Genomic DNA, 12,566 nt, shown 5'->3' with positions numbered 1-12,566 from the left:
ACTGTAGGATCTGCCCTCAACGTGCTTCCAGTAAGATGAGCTAAGTCAAGTATGGTGGCATATCTAATTCAAGACAAAATATAATGGCTCCTTTTCTCTCAAAGCAAAACTTCGTGGAGTGAATATCGAAGTCACTGTAGGCTCTTAATTAAAGGAACACAATAAATCTTGTATTGGAAGGTGGTTATTCTGGTCTCTTTGCAGAGATGAATTGGAAATTGTCTAGAAGAAGGAAAATTAGCTTAACCAAAGTTAAACTCATAAATAATTGAGCATCTGTGGCCTATGTTTCTCTTTGATCATAATTTCTCCCAATTTATAGACCTCTTTGATACCCGATTAATCATTGTCAAAGATGCAATTAACAATGATTATTACTGTGTATTAGGTTTTGCATGGGCCCTGAAGAAACCATCCTAAATTACGAGCTATGATTGTCACTTGATTTTCTCACAAAGAACAATCAGAACTCCTGGTCTTAAGTGGCTTTGAATGTGAAATTAAGAAGTCTCTTAGATATTATTAAAGGACCCCACAGAGCCCATTGGTGAAAGTTTGGAAAACATTGGGCTTCTTAAAATTAATTCTTGTAGTGTGTTACGAAAGATGACTGAACCAAAAGGATAACAGTGTTTCTGGTTCTGTTGTTAGCGTTCTCCATGGAAACATCACGGAAGCTTCTGGACTCAATTTCCTTTCCCATGTGTGAATGTCACTGAAAATATCCAACTCCATTCTATCCCCATATAACTTCAGAAACTAAGCAAAATGAAGACTCAAAATTCATTTCAAATAATGAAAGGAAGATATAATATAGAATGGAACTGGGAAAATGTCTGGTTTAAATTCTGGAAAGTACCAACTATACAATTCTGAATAAGTTGCTTAATCTTGCTTAGTCTAATTTAATGCCCATCTCACAGGCTGTTATGATGATTAATTTAATATCTTTGTATAACATACAGTGTTATGTAACTTCTTCTTGTTCTTCTTGAGTAAATTCATATCTTTAAGCAACTCACTTTAAAAAATAGTTACTTGGTTAAATTACTCTTACCTTCTATTATCAGCTGAATTGTGTCCTGCTCAAGTTAGTGTGGAAGTCTTAACCCCCAATACCTCGTAATATGACTGTATTTGGAGATAAGGCCCTTAAATAGGTAACTGAGGTCAAATGAGGTCAAATGGGTGGGCTCTAATCCAATATGACTGGTGTTCTTATAAAAAGAAAATATTAGGACACAGACATGCACAGAGAGAACAAAGTAATTATTAGTAACCACGATCATGTCGTGAATGCATGGAATACGTCACCATTTGCCAACCACCGTGTCAAGTCAGCAGAAACTACAGAAATTAAGAGCTCACCGCAGAAATTCACACACCCTTGCACCAGGAAGGGACCACAGGCAGACGTTCACTCAGCCTCTCCTGTGTCCCTCACGGAGTGCACGCTTTCTCCTGGGAGGGGCGAGCACAGACACTTATTGGGAGTCTTACTACTTTTAAAATGCGTTGATACAACATGTCTCACTGGATGAGTCAGCAAACGCTTTTTGTAAATCCCAAATTCTCCACACCTCCTACCTTTCGCGTTGCCCTAGTCTCAAAGCTCCCGCCCCTGCTCCTCAGGCCGCATCCCCATGTGAGGCGGGGCTGCGTGCGGACGCACGGCGAGCGCGCAGTCGTCCTCGAGCCCCGCCCCGACGGAGCCGCCGCCGGTTTGAACTGCATCCCCGCGCGCGGAGGGCTATGAGGCTGGCGCCAAGGGCCGGCGATTCGCCGCGGGCGGCGGCGCGGGAGCGCGGCATGGAGGGGCTGGCCTAGCTGCGGCCCGTGGCCCTGCGTCGTCTGGCTGCGACGCGGGTCCTGCGCACGCTGCGGGGGCGCAGCCGCCGGGAGGTGAGCGCCCGAGGGGCTGGGAGGCGAGCCGGGGACCCCAGGCGGGTGTGGGCATCGCGTCCACAGCCAGCGTCCCCGAAGCCGCGCTCTGGCCGTGATCACTCGGTGAAGCTGCGCTGCAACACAGCAGCCGACTTCTTCCCGCGCTGTGAGGACCTGTGCGCGCTGCAGGACTCAGTGCCTCTGCCTGCGGGAGGGCCTCCTGGACTTAACGCTGACCGCTTCCACGGGGTGGACTGGGTGCCGCCCCTGAGCACCCTCTGTCCCTGATCTGTATCCAGAGCTTCTTCCAGCCACAGCTGGGCGAGACAGGTTTGTAGTTCCCGCTTCCAGGGGCTGTCGTGTGGGCGCTGCGAAGCGGGGTTTTAGATGGTGCAAGGTGGAGGCTGGGCACTAGAACCAGTGCCCAGTGCCCGGGTGTGGGTGCACTAGACGGGGTGTGCGGCCTAGGACTCCTGCCAGCTCGGTGACCCCGGCCGAGTGCCTTAAGGCTTCTAGGTCTCAGTGTTCTCATCTGTAGCATGGGGTTAACAAGACCCACTCTCCGTGGCGGTTACAAGGACTCACTCTGTTAATGCTTGTAGACTCTGCAGTGTAGAACACTTAGCACAGTTTGGAGCATCGTTAATGGTTGCACAGATGTTACCTGGTGTGTTGAATGACTTTGTCTGGTACAGACCAAAGCGATTAGGAAATGGATATATCCCAGCTTCATTTCCTATCCATTAAAACAGGTCTCAGAATAAAAAATATATATATTTTTATAAATTCGTTTTAATTTATTTATTTAGCTGCGTTGGGTCTTCGTTTCTGTGCGAGGGCTTTCTCTGGTTGCGGCGAGCAGGGGCCACTCTTCATCGCGGTGCGCGGGACTCTCACTGTCACGGCCTCTCCTGTTGTGGAGCACAGGCTCCAGACGAGCAGGCTCAGTAGTTGTGGCTCACGGGCCTAGTTGCTTCGCGGCATGTGGGATCTTCCCAGAGCAGGGCTCGAACCCGTGTCCGCTGCATTGTCAGGCAGATTATCAACCACTGCGCCACCAGGGAGGCCCCCAAAAATCTTTTTTTCAATAGTCATATCATATAGTGGAAAGAACACCGGTGTGAAGGCAGCTTAGGGTTTGAATTCCAGGGCTTATGCTCTCTGTGGCCTGTGCAGGTTACTTTTGAACTGCAATCCCCACACTTGTAAAATGACATTAAAAACCACTCTTTCTGAGGGTTCTTACAATTAATTAAGCAGGTTATGTGTGTAAAGTATCCTGGCACTTGAATGAGTTGTCAGAACCAAGGGCTGCTGGAGACGATGCTTCTGCCCTAGGTAATCTCCCCTTCTACTGGGCAGCAGGTAAACACAAGCACAGTAGTCAGTTCTCTGGAAGAAGTGAGTTCTAGTGCTGCAGAGCACAGAATCTTTTTGTTTTTTAATTTAATTTTATTTTATATTGGAGTATAGTTGATTTACAATATTGTGTTTGTTTTAGGTGTACAGTAAAGTTTTTCAGTTATACATATATCCATTCATTTTCAGATTCTTTTCCCGTGCAGGTTATTATAGGATATGGAGTAGAGTTCCCTGTGCTATGCAGTAGGTCCTTGTTGATTACCTATTTTATATATAGCCGTGTGTATATGTTAATCCCAAACTCCTAATTTATCCCTCCCCGCCACCTTTCCCCTTTGCAGAGCACAGAATCTTAAAAGGGAAAGTTCAGGGTAGGCTTCTTGGAGGAGGTGCCATCCTTTCTAAGGATAGTAGAACCTCCTGGGGTGGCAGGAGGGAGCAGTGTGTCAAAGGTTGAGAAATATAAGAAAATATGGCAAAATAATGTACAGGACTGGAGCTCAGGGTTTGGGAAAGAAATGAGAGTTGATACTGGAAACCTAGTGGGGACAAACATAAAGGGGCCTTGTTTGTCCTGTCAGAAGTTTGGATGTTTATCCTGAAGGCTGTGGGAAACCCTAATAAACAATAAGATGGACTTCTGGTTTAGAGGCTCACTCGGACCTCCATGTGGAAGGCAGTTGATTGGGTGCAGGGTGAATCGAAATGTAAAGGTCCCACTTAAGTTATAAAAGGTTGGACTGCATTTTGGAGATCTGAGAGAGAGTGGGTGGGGCCTGGTGACCAGCTAGAAAAGGAAGGGCAGCAAGCTTGGGTGACAGTTTACAGCTGCATCTTTTTGTGAGATACAGAGCACAGTAGGAAGAGATTGGGGATGGGGAGAGGATCTTACTTGATCTTCAGTGCTGTAGAGGGGCCTGATAGATGGGTCTGGGCCCAAGGTTCAGATCTGGGCTTTTTGGGAGGACAGGTGTTTGAAGGCATGGGAGATACTTAGGTTACCCACAAGACAATACAAAGAATCATGGGTCTGAGAGTTTTTTAAGTGAGTGTATATATATATATATATATATATATATATATATTTTTTTTTTTTAATTTTTATTTATTTATTTATGGCTGTGTTGGGTGTTCGTTTCTGAGTGAGGACTTTCTCTAGTTGAGGCAAGTGGGGGCCACTCTCCATCGCGGTGCGTGGGCCTCTCTTAAGTGAGTATATTTGAGGATGTTTATAAGCTGAGAGAAAGGAGCCAGCAGAGGAAAGGTGTGAAGATTTAGGATAGGAAATGATTGTTCATTTGTTTTAAAAAAGCTGAATACTTATCGTGTGCCTGGCCTTTTTCTAGGATCTGGGGTTCACACCATCTGTTATCTCTTCTGCAAGGACAGTTCAACTCATCCCCTTGGTGAAGAGAAGTCAGATTATTCTTTACATCCCATTTAGGTGTAGGAACTGTTCTGTACCTCTGAAGGGACTTTACTTAAGCAGAGTAATAAGTTAGAAATCAAAAGAAATTATAGCTGGAAGGGACCTGAAAGGCCACGGTACTTAATTTTGCCACATATTTTACATTGAATGTAACAAAAATTTATTGTTGAGCCCATTCTCTTCAGAGTTCCTTCACTGAACTTTCTTTATGTTTTTTATCCAGTGCGTCTAACTTGTAGATTTTGGCCTCCTCCTAAATTTGCTTCTTCATCCATATTACATTTTGCCCGGACTGTGGCAGAAGCGCCTGGGTGGTTTCACGGCCCCTGGGCTCCGTTCCTCTGTTTATCTGCCTACTCAGTTTAAGTGATCTTCTAACGTAAAAACATACGCTTAAAATAATGCTGCTAATGGCTTGCCCACACCGAGTTAGTGCATACTAGCCTCCCAGCGTGTGCTCTGCACAGAGGCGTGTAGTCTGAACTGTGCTCGGCCAAGCCTCATGGGGCTCTTTGGCCCTGACGAAGGGGAGCTTTTTGTGATCACTCCCTTTATCTAATCGGTCCTTCAGCAGCGGGGTGCCTTTTTCTAATCAGCGGAGGCACCCTACTCAGCCAGTGGTAGCCCCAGGCCTCATCACCTGTGGGATAGAAGCCATGCTCTCTCCCAGGCTTGCTTCGGCCAGCATCTCTATTTTCCTTTCTGTCTCTTCTCACACTTGGACCCCTGGCCTTTAGTCATCCCCACCTGCAGTATTTAATGTGCCCAGCAGGTGTCAGGCTTGAGTGTCTTTGCACAGATATTCCCTGTGCAGTTAATGCACATTGTACTCCAACTCTGCATACTCTCATCTTTCTAGATTGTACTTCAGGGTTATCGTGAAGCCGTCACTTAGATATAACTTTTTGCCTCCATAGGAACCTCTGTGCATAAAAGTTATGGTTCTTTATCTCATGTGATTGAAATTTTGAGTTTATACATCTCCCTTCTTAATGAAGGCTTTAAGGGCAGGAGTCGTTTCTAATCCTTAGCACAGAATAGATGCTTTGTTTTTTATTTAGATGCTTTTTTTTTTTTTTTTTTTTTTTTTTTTGCGGTATGCGGGCCTTTCACTGCTGTGGCCTCTCCCGCCGCGGAGCACAGACTCCGGACGCACAGGCTCAGCGGCCATGGCTCACTGGCCCAGCCGCTCCGCGGCATGTGGGATCCTCCTGAACCGGGGCACGATCCCGTGTCCCCTGCGTCGGCAGGCGGACTCTCAACCACTGCGCCACCAGGGAAGCCCTTTAGATGTTTTTTAATGATGATAAAATATATGGTTTAAATCACTCATTTTACAATAATTTTGGTTTAGGTTGTGACAGAAATAAAGTTTACAGAAGTCGTGTTCCTGCGATTAGAAATAAAGATGTGACCTTCTAGTTGTGTAAAGCTCTTAAATGCTGTGTAAGTGTGTCGTGTGCGCTACGGAACCTGGAGCTAAGTGGGGTAGTTGTGAGAGAGAAAAACTTAACTATGTTAACAAAGGTAAGCCTTCATTGTGTCCTGCCAACATTTGATAGTTGCTTTGGGGGCAAACTAAACCAATAAAATTTTAAACTTGTTCTCCCCATTAAATGGATTGAATAAATCGGCCACTTCGGTGCACCTGTGTCTTGCGAGTTGTCCACTTGGAGATGGAGATTTAGAAAGTGAGTTTCAGTCTTGTTCAAGTCTCTTCCCATCAGACTGGTCTCGTGATTTCCTACACACCATGTTACTTCCTGTCTACCTTATCTTGGTGTTGTTCATGCCTGGATTATCTCCTGTGCCTGCTCAAACCTTGGACCATTTTCATTTGTACCATGGAAGTTTGTCATGCTGGATACTGTCAGAACTAATTTTACTTAAGTTTGTGTTAAGCCACAAACCACACATTTTGTATATTTTCTGTTTTTTGTGTTTGTCTGTATTTTAATGTTTCTCTTCAAGAAATATTATGGGAAGGGAAATAGCAAGATGTAAAGAGCAAAAAAGTCATGATGATCTTTAAATTGTTAGAACATGTATCTGCAGTCATAATTATAATAAACTGTGGTATGTGTTAAAATAGGAAATATATGTCATGTCCCGTAAGAGCAGCAAACTCAGTGGTGTTAGTGGGGGGGTGTCATGGAAGTAATCACAAAGCAGGTGACTGTAAGTTGGGGTCCTGAAATATTAGTGTGTGTTCTTTGTGTCCAGTAGTGGTCTGGAGGGGTCAGGAAGCCTGCCTTCAATTTGAGGGAACAGAGAGTTTGAGGTTCTCTCTCTTCTATTGCTCTAGTATACTGCATAGCAGCTAATAAAATACTGGGTTTATAGTTGACATTTAATTCGATGATTGATCATCAAGATTGGCATGTATCATTGGAAATGAAAATAGGAAGAGTCTTAAGATTTTTAGGTTTTTCTTTTTTTTCCTATGTCTGAAAAGGTATGTAGTATTTTACTGAGTGGTTAGGAATAAAGTTTGCAGTATTCAGTGTATTCAGTTTTAGTATCTAAATAGAATTAAACTGCTGCTGTTAACTGGAATAACACTTTGTTACTGACAAGTTTTAGAATGCATCTGTTCGTCAATTATCTGTTTGGGAAGATTGTAGTTAATGATTTTAAGAATGTGGCTATAAACCTCCAATTGACTCAAGAAAAGCAAATAAGTCAAGATTGACAAATGTATAGGCTCTTCATCTTATTGTGTGTGTGTGTGTGTGTGTGTATGTGTGTGTGTGTGTGCGCGTGTGTGTTTTTCTGTTATTTGTCAAGGTGTAAAGAACACTATCACTCTTAAGACAGTAAACTTCACGGGGTGTAATCTGACATGGCAGGGAGCAGATCACATGGCCAAGATCTTAAAGGTGATTTTTTTATGTTTGAACTTTCATGAAAACATATGTGATTGAAGCACATTAATATATTGGTACAAATGGCAGTTAATTTTTGTCTTTTGATATCTGTGAATGCAGATTTCGTTTTGTTGAAAGAATATGACCAGTTTTCAGTTTGGGATTCTACCATTTAGTAAAGATAGTCCACTTAATTTTAGAAATAAGAGATTTAATATATAATACATAATAATATTTTATGTAGTTTTAGTTACTGAAAACATTGATTGTGATACTGTCAAAAAACTATGCCATTATAGTCTTCAAGACTTAAATGAATCAAGTGTTTATTAGCTGCTGTAGTTTATAAACTAATAAAATCACTACACCAGCAATTTGTAAATACAGTTTTTAAAATAATGCCTTACCAACTTTACAGTGGTTATAATGACTGTATTTAGGCCTAAAGTTATTTAATAATTTGACATGAAGCCTTTTTAATAGTTTGATGGTGCAGATCAGGGATAGGTAAACTATGGCTGGTGGGCCAGATCCAGCCTGTCGCCCGGTAAAGAAAGTTTTTTTGGAACATAGTCGCACCCATTGTTTAGAAAGTTTTTTTGGAACATAGTCGCACCCATTGTTTACATGGTAGCTATGGCTACTTTCACCCTACGCCAGTGGGGTTGAGTAGTTGCAACAGAAACTGTGTAGCCCGCAAAGCTGGAAATGTTTAAATTTAGATTTTAAAAATTGAAAAATTCTTTGAGCCTATACAGGGCAAGTGCATTGACCCCTGCGGTTGAAAACAGTCAAGAACTTGGGTGCCGAAGCCAAATGGCCTAGGTTCAAATTCCCTTTCTCTCATTTCATAGCTAGTGACCATGGACAAATCACTTAACCTCTGTGCCTCATTATGAGGTTTAAATGAACTAATTTGTATAAATAGTGCCTGGCACATAATAAGCACTGTGTAAGTGATTGCTGTTATTTCTGCTTGCAGCTTTTATAAGTTATTGTTAATAGAAAAATGACACTAATGATTTTCGTTTTAGAGTGTCAAAGGCACTTTGAGTCTTTTATTTTTTCAAGAATGTAATGAGACTTTTTTCATTTAAAGTCAGTGTTCCCTATTACCATAATTTATTTTATGAATATAAAGAATTGAATGTCTTTAAGACAGTACTTGTGGTTAAATGTCAAACCATTATTTTCCCAAGGCACATCAAACTGGCTCTGCATAGTCCAGGCCTCTAAAGTTTGTGTGCATACCTTAGGTAACATGTGAGATCTATTTTGTTAATAGTTTTTAAAATAATGCCTTGGACTTCCCTGGCGGTCCAACAGTTAAGGCTCTGCGCTCCCAATGTAGGGGGCCCGGGTTCGATCCCTGCTCAAGGAACTAGATCCCATATGCATGCCGTAACTAAGAGCCCTCATGCCACAACTAAAAGATCCGGCATGCCGCAAGTAAAGATCCGGCACAGCCAAATAAATATTTAAAAAAAATAATAATAATAAAATAATGCCTTAGATTTAGGAAAAGAAAATATTAGAACGTATTTGCCTTTGTATCATTTTTAAAATATCTGTTTGTTTATAATGTACATACATTATATGTATAGAACTTCGTGTATATAATTTGTTAATAAATAAGATGCATATTAAAAAGTTTTCTTATGGGTTGCCCAGTCAGGTGTTTGGAGACCAGTGGAGGACAGAATGATGACATTTAGAGCCTCAGCAATGATAGAATTTAGAACCAATTCCCTGACTTAGAAGATAAGGAAAATAATTCTTAGACTGTAATTGAGTTGTCCAACTTTACATAACTGTTCAAAAACAGGTCATCCAGTGGCTGGAATCTAATCACTGACGGACTAGAATGTTGGTCACTGGACTCGTAAAGCAGAACTGACTGTTTAATTTCTCAGCTTGATTCTCCTGGCACATATGCTTGATACGTGTGTGTGTAAATCTCTGACATAATAAGCCATACTCAGTAGGCACACCCTGTTTCCTTATTGAAGCATCTTAATTTTCTCCCATTAAATCTTTGAAGTATCAGACTACCAGAAGGCACGAAGAAACCTGGGCTGAGAGTCTTCGTTCCAGGAGACCTGATCTTGACTGTATGGCTGGTTTGAGATGCATCACTCTGAACTGCGACATGCTCATTGGTGAACTGGGTGCAAGTGCTTTTGCAGAATCTCTTAGTGGGGATTTGTGTAAGTAAATTCTAAAATTGAAAATATTGAATTTTTAATAAGATACATGCTTAGCTTTTGGCTTGATACTGTTGTGATAGGAATTTTTTTTAAAGCCTCATTTTTCTGATAGGTTTTATTTTGCTTGTAAACTTTCTCTATAGTTGCATATATTCATTGTAGAAAATGCAGAGTTACAAGAGAACAATTACCTATAATCTTAATACCCAGACATAATCACTGTTCATTTTGGTGTATATACTTTCAGTCTCTTTTTTTCTATGAATATATTTTGTACACTTAGGGATAACAAAAATAAAATTGTAGTATACATGCTATTTCATATTCCTGCTTTTTTCATTTAATGATGTATCATGTAGTATAGCATCATATTGATGTCCCATAGTTTAATCAATTCTTTGCCATTAGATTTAGACAGTTTGTTTTTCCCTGTCAGAAACATTGTGAATACGTTGTATATACATCTCTGTGTCCATCGGGATTACTTCTGTAGAATAAGGAACTAGAAGTGGAATGACCTGAGTGTGACATATTTTTAAGACTTTTGATACACATGGCCAAATTACCATCCAGAAATGCTATGCCAATCTGTAGTACACCCCAACAGTGGATGTGAAGCCTGCCTCTCACAAACACTGGCTTGTAGCACTTGTAAAAAAATGTAAAACTACAAAAATGAGTACCTCTCCATTTTCTATGCAAGTAGGATTACTCCAAACTTTATAACATTTTTCAGTTAATTTAGTATGAGCATTTTAGCAAGTCAGTAAATTTGCATCTCCTGCATCATTTTTTGTGATTGTTCAGTATTCCATTATATGAATATGCCACAGTGCATATAGCTTATCTTTTCTTGTATATAAGCTTTGTCCAGTTTTTCAGTTACAAATTGTACTCTGCTATATATCCCTACCTATATCTCTGACTATTTCTTTTGGTTAAATTCTTAGAAAGAGAGTTGTTGGATCAAAAGGGTATAGACATTATTTAAAGGCTTTTCTTACAGAATCTTGGCTTAATCTGATAGGAGAATAGCTACATTTTGTTTTATTTTGTATTCATTTGATTTCCTGGTGAGGTTTACTGGCTGCTTGTATTTGGCTAGTTGGTTAATTACACCGTGTGTCCATTCTTCTGTAGTGAGAGTTTGTAGGGGTTGTATCATATCCTGTCAGATCCGTATGTCTGACTTGCTATTTCTGTATGTTATGGGGTGTTGAAAGACTCCAGTTATTTTAATGTGATGGTCCACTCAACACTTAAATAAATGACTCATGATAGTTTCCTTTCATGTAATATTTTTTAATACCTGTGCTTTGGTGATGATCCCTTTTGTTTAAATGAGTAGGTTGTTCAGCCCCAGAACTACTGGAATTCATGATCAGTTTTTCTGGGTTTTGTCTGACTTTTTATGGAGAGAGTTCTTGACCATCATACTTTCATGATAAGTTTTTAGTATGTATTCTCTATTCACACATTTTTTGAATTTGTTATTAGTATGTATTCTCTATTCACACATTGTTTAAATTTGTTATTATTTGTATCCTCTTAGACTTGTCTTTTTTGCTCTAAAACTAACAGTTATTACATTTCTTGTATTTTGTTTTCCCCTTTTAACTAGTTTCAAGTGTGATTTGGAGCTGAAGATCATGATCAAAAGAATGCATTGCATTTCTGAGCTCCACCAGGTTTTGCTTGTGAGGTTTACATGCCACTGCCACCCTTGCTAATTATGAACTGAGATTCATTTTGTGATGCTTTTTGCTCACAGGTTATATATACAGTTATTCTTCAGTTCTGTAATTGTAAAATATGTTGGATGATTTATTGGTACTAAAGCAAGGGTTATCATTGCACATCATTGCACAAGAAGAGGTTTTTAAATTGGATTATGCATTATGTGTGTGCGTATACCTTTCTTTTGTTTTTCCATACCCAAAATTACAAACCTGCCGTGACTTGTCTTGGGCAGGACTCTTCGACACGTGAGAAAATGAGAGTTGTCTATGTGTTAAATCTGTAGAGTTAGCAAGTGACCTTTTGTCTTTCATCAAAACACTTGACCTGCAGCAGTGTGGCCTCACCAGTGAAGGAGCAAAGGCTTTACTAAAGGCTCTTGAAACCAACAGAACGCTGCTCTTTCTGGATGTAAGAAAATATCCACTTGTTGGTATTTGGTCACTTTTTAAAAATTGATTAACACATAACAAAACAAAAAGAATTTGTTCATGTATTGACAGTTTTTAAAACTTAATGTGTTTAACTTTCCTCATCGTATACTGTTGACCCTTAAACAACGTGGGGTTAGCGGTGCTGACCCCTATGCAGTTGAAAATCTGGGTATAAGTTTATAGTCAGTGGTTCCACATCTGTGGATTCAACCAACCTTGGATCGTGTAGCATGATAGTACATATTTATTGAAAAATACCCGTATGTCAGTGGACCTGCGAGGTTTAAACCCATGTTGTTCAAGAGTCATCTGTACTTTTCTAGTGTTGCACTTATGTTTTTAGCAGGTAATTTACTAATTAAAGTGAATTATACTTGCAAATTGTTTTTATCCCTACTCTGAATAGAGGTGAACCTAGATACTAAACCTGCTTCCACCAAGAGCATTATTTCTTTCTTGTGCAACCTCTGAATTCTTGCAAGGAGTACTTTATTCATTTGTCAGATTCACAAGTAATTTTTTTAATATCTTCTGTGTGCCAGATACGGGTTTAGGCACTAGGGATAAAGCAGTGAACCAGACAGACAAAAGTCTTGCCCTCGTGGAGCTTACATTCTAGTGAAGTAGTTCAGATAGAAATGAGTAA

The 12,566-nt window shown here is 40.6% G+C and overlaps 1 protein-coding gene and 1 pseudogene across 5 annotated transcripts in view; both read left to right on the top strand.

The window, feature by feature from the left end:
* The first annotated feature begins 1,629 nt into the window (after nt 1–1,629).
* The window catches only part of LOC307176499 (UDP-N-acetylglucosamine--peptide N-acetylglucosaminyltransferase 110 kDa subunit-like), a 48,275-nt gene continuing 37,338 nt past the window's right edge, over nt 1,630–12,566 (top strand). For all 4 annotated transcript variants that reach the window (XR_013824799.1, XR_013824800.1, XR_013824801.1 and 1 more), the window contains exon 1: nt 1,630–1,902. The gene's annotated coding sequence lies outside the window, so the exon portion shown is untranslated. The remainder of the gene's footprint in view (nt 1,903–12,566) is intronic.
* LOC307176502 (centrosomal protein of 78 kDa-like) overlaps nt 1,828–12,566 on the top strand; it is a 95,620-nt pseudogene continuing 84,881 nt past the window's right edge. Inside the window, exons 1-5 of the transcript XR_013831794.1 lie at nt 1,828–2,214; nt 6,030–6,202; nt 6,294–6,366; nt 7,451–7,554; nt 9,584–9,749. The product of XR_013831794.1 is annotated as a centrosomal protein of 78 kDa-like (transcript). The remainder of the gene's footprint in view (nt 2,215–6,029; nt 6,203–6,293; nt 6,367–7,450; nt 7,555–9,583; nt 9,750–12,566) is intronic.

This window comes from Stenella coeruleoalba (assembly GCF_951394435.1).
Source record: "Stenella coeruleoalba genome assembly, chromosome: 18".
NCBI lineage: Eukaryota > Metazoa > Chordata > Mammalia > Artiodactyla > Delphinidae > Stenella > Stenella coeruleoalba.
The sequence above is the reverse complement of the archived record's forward strand: the minus strand, read 5'-3'. Positions and strand labels throughout refer to the sequence as shown.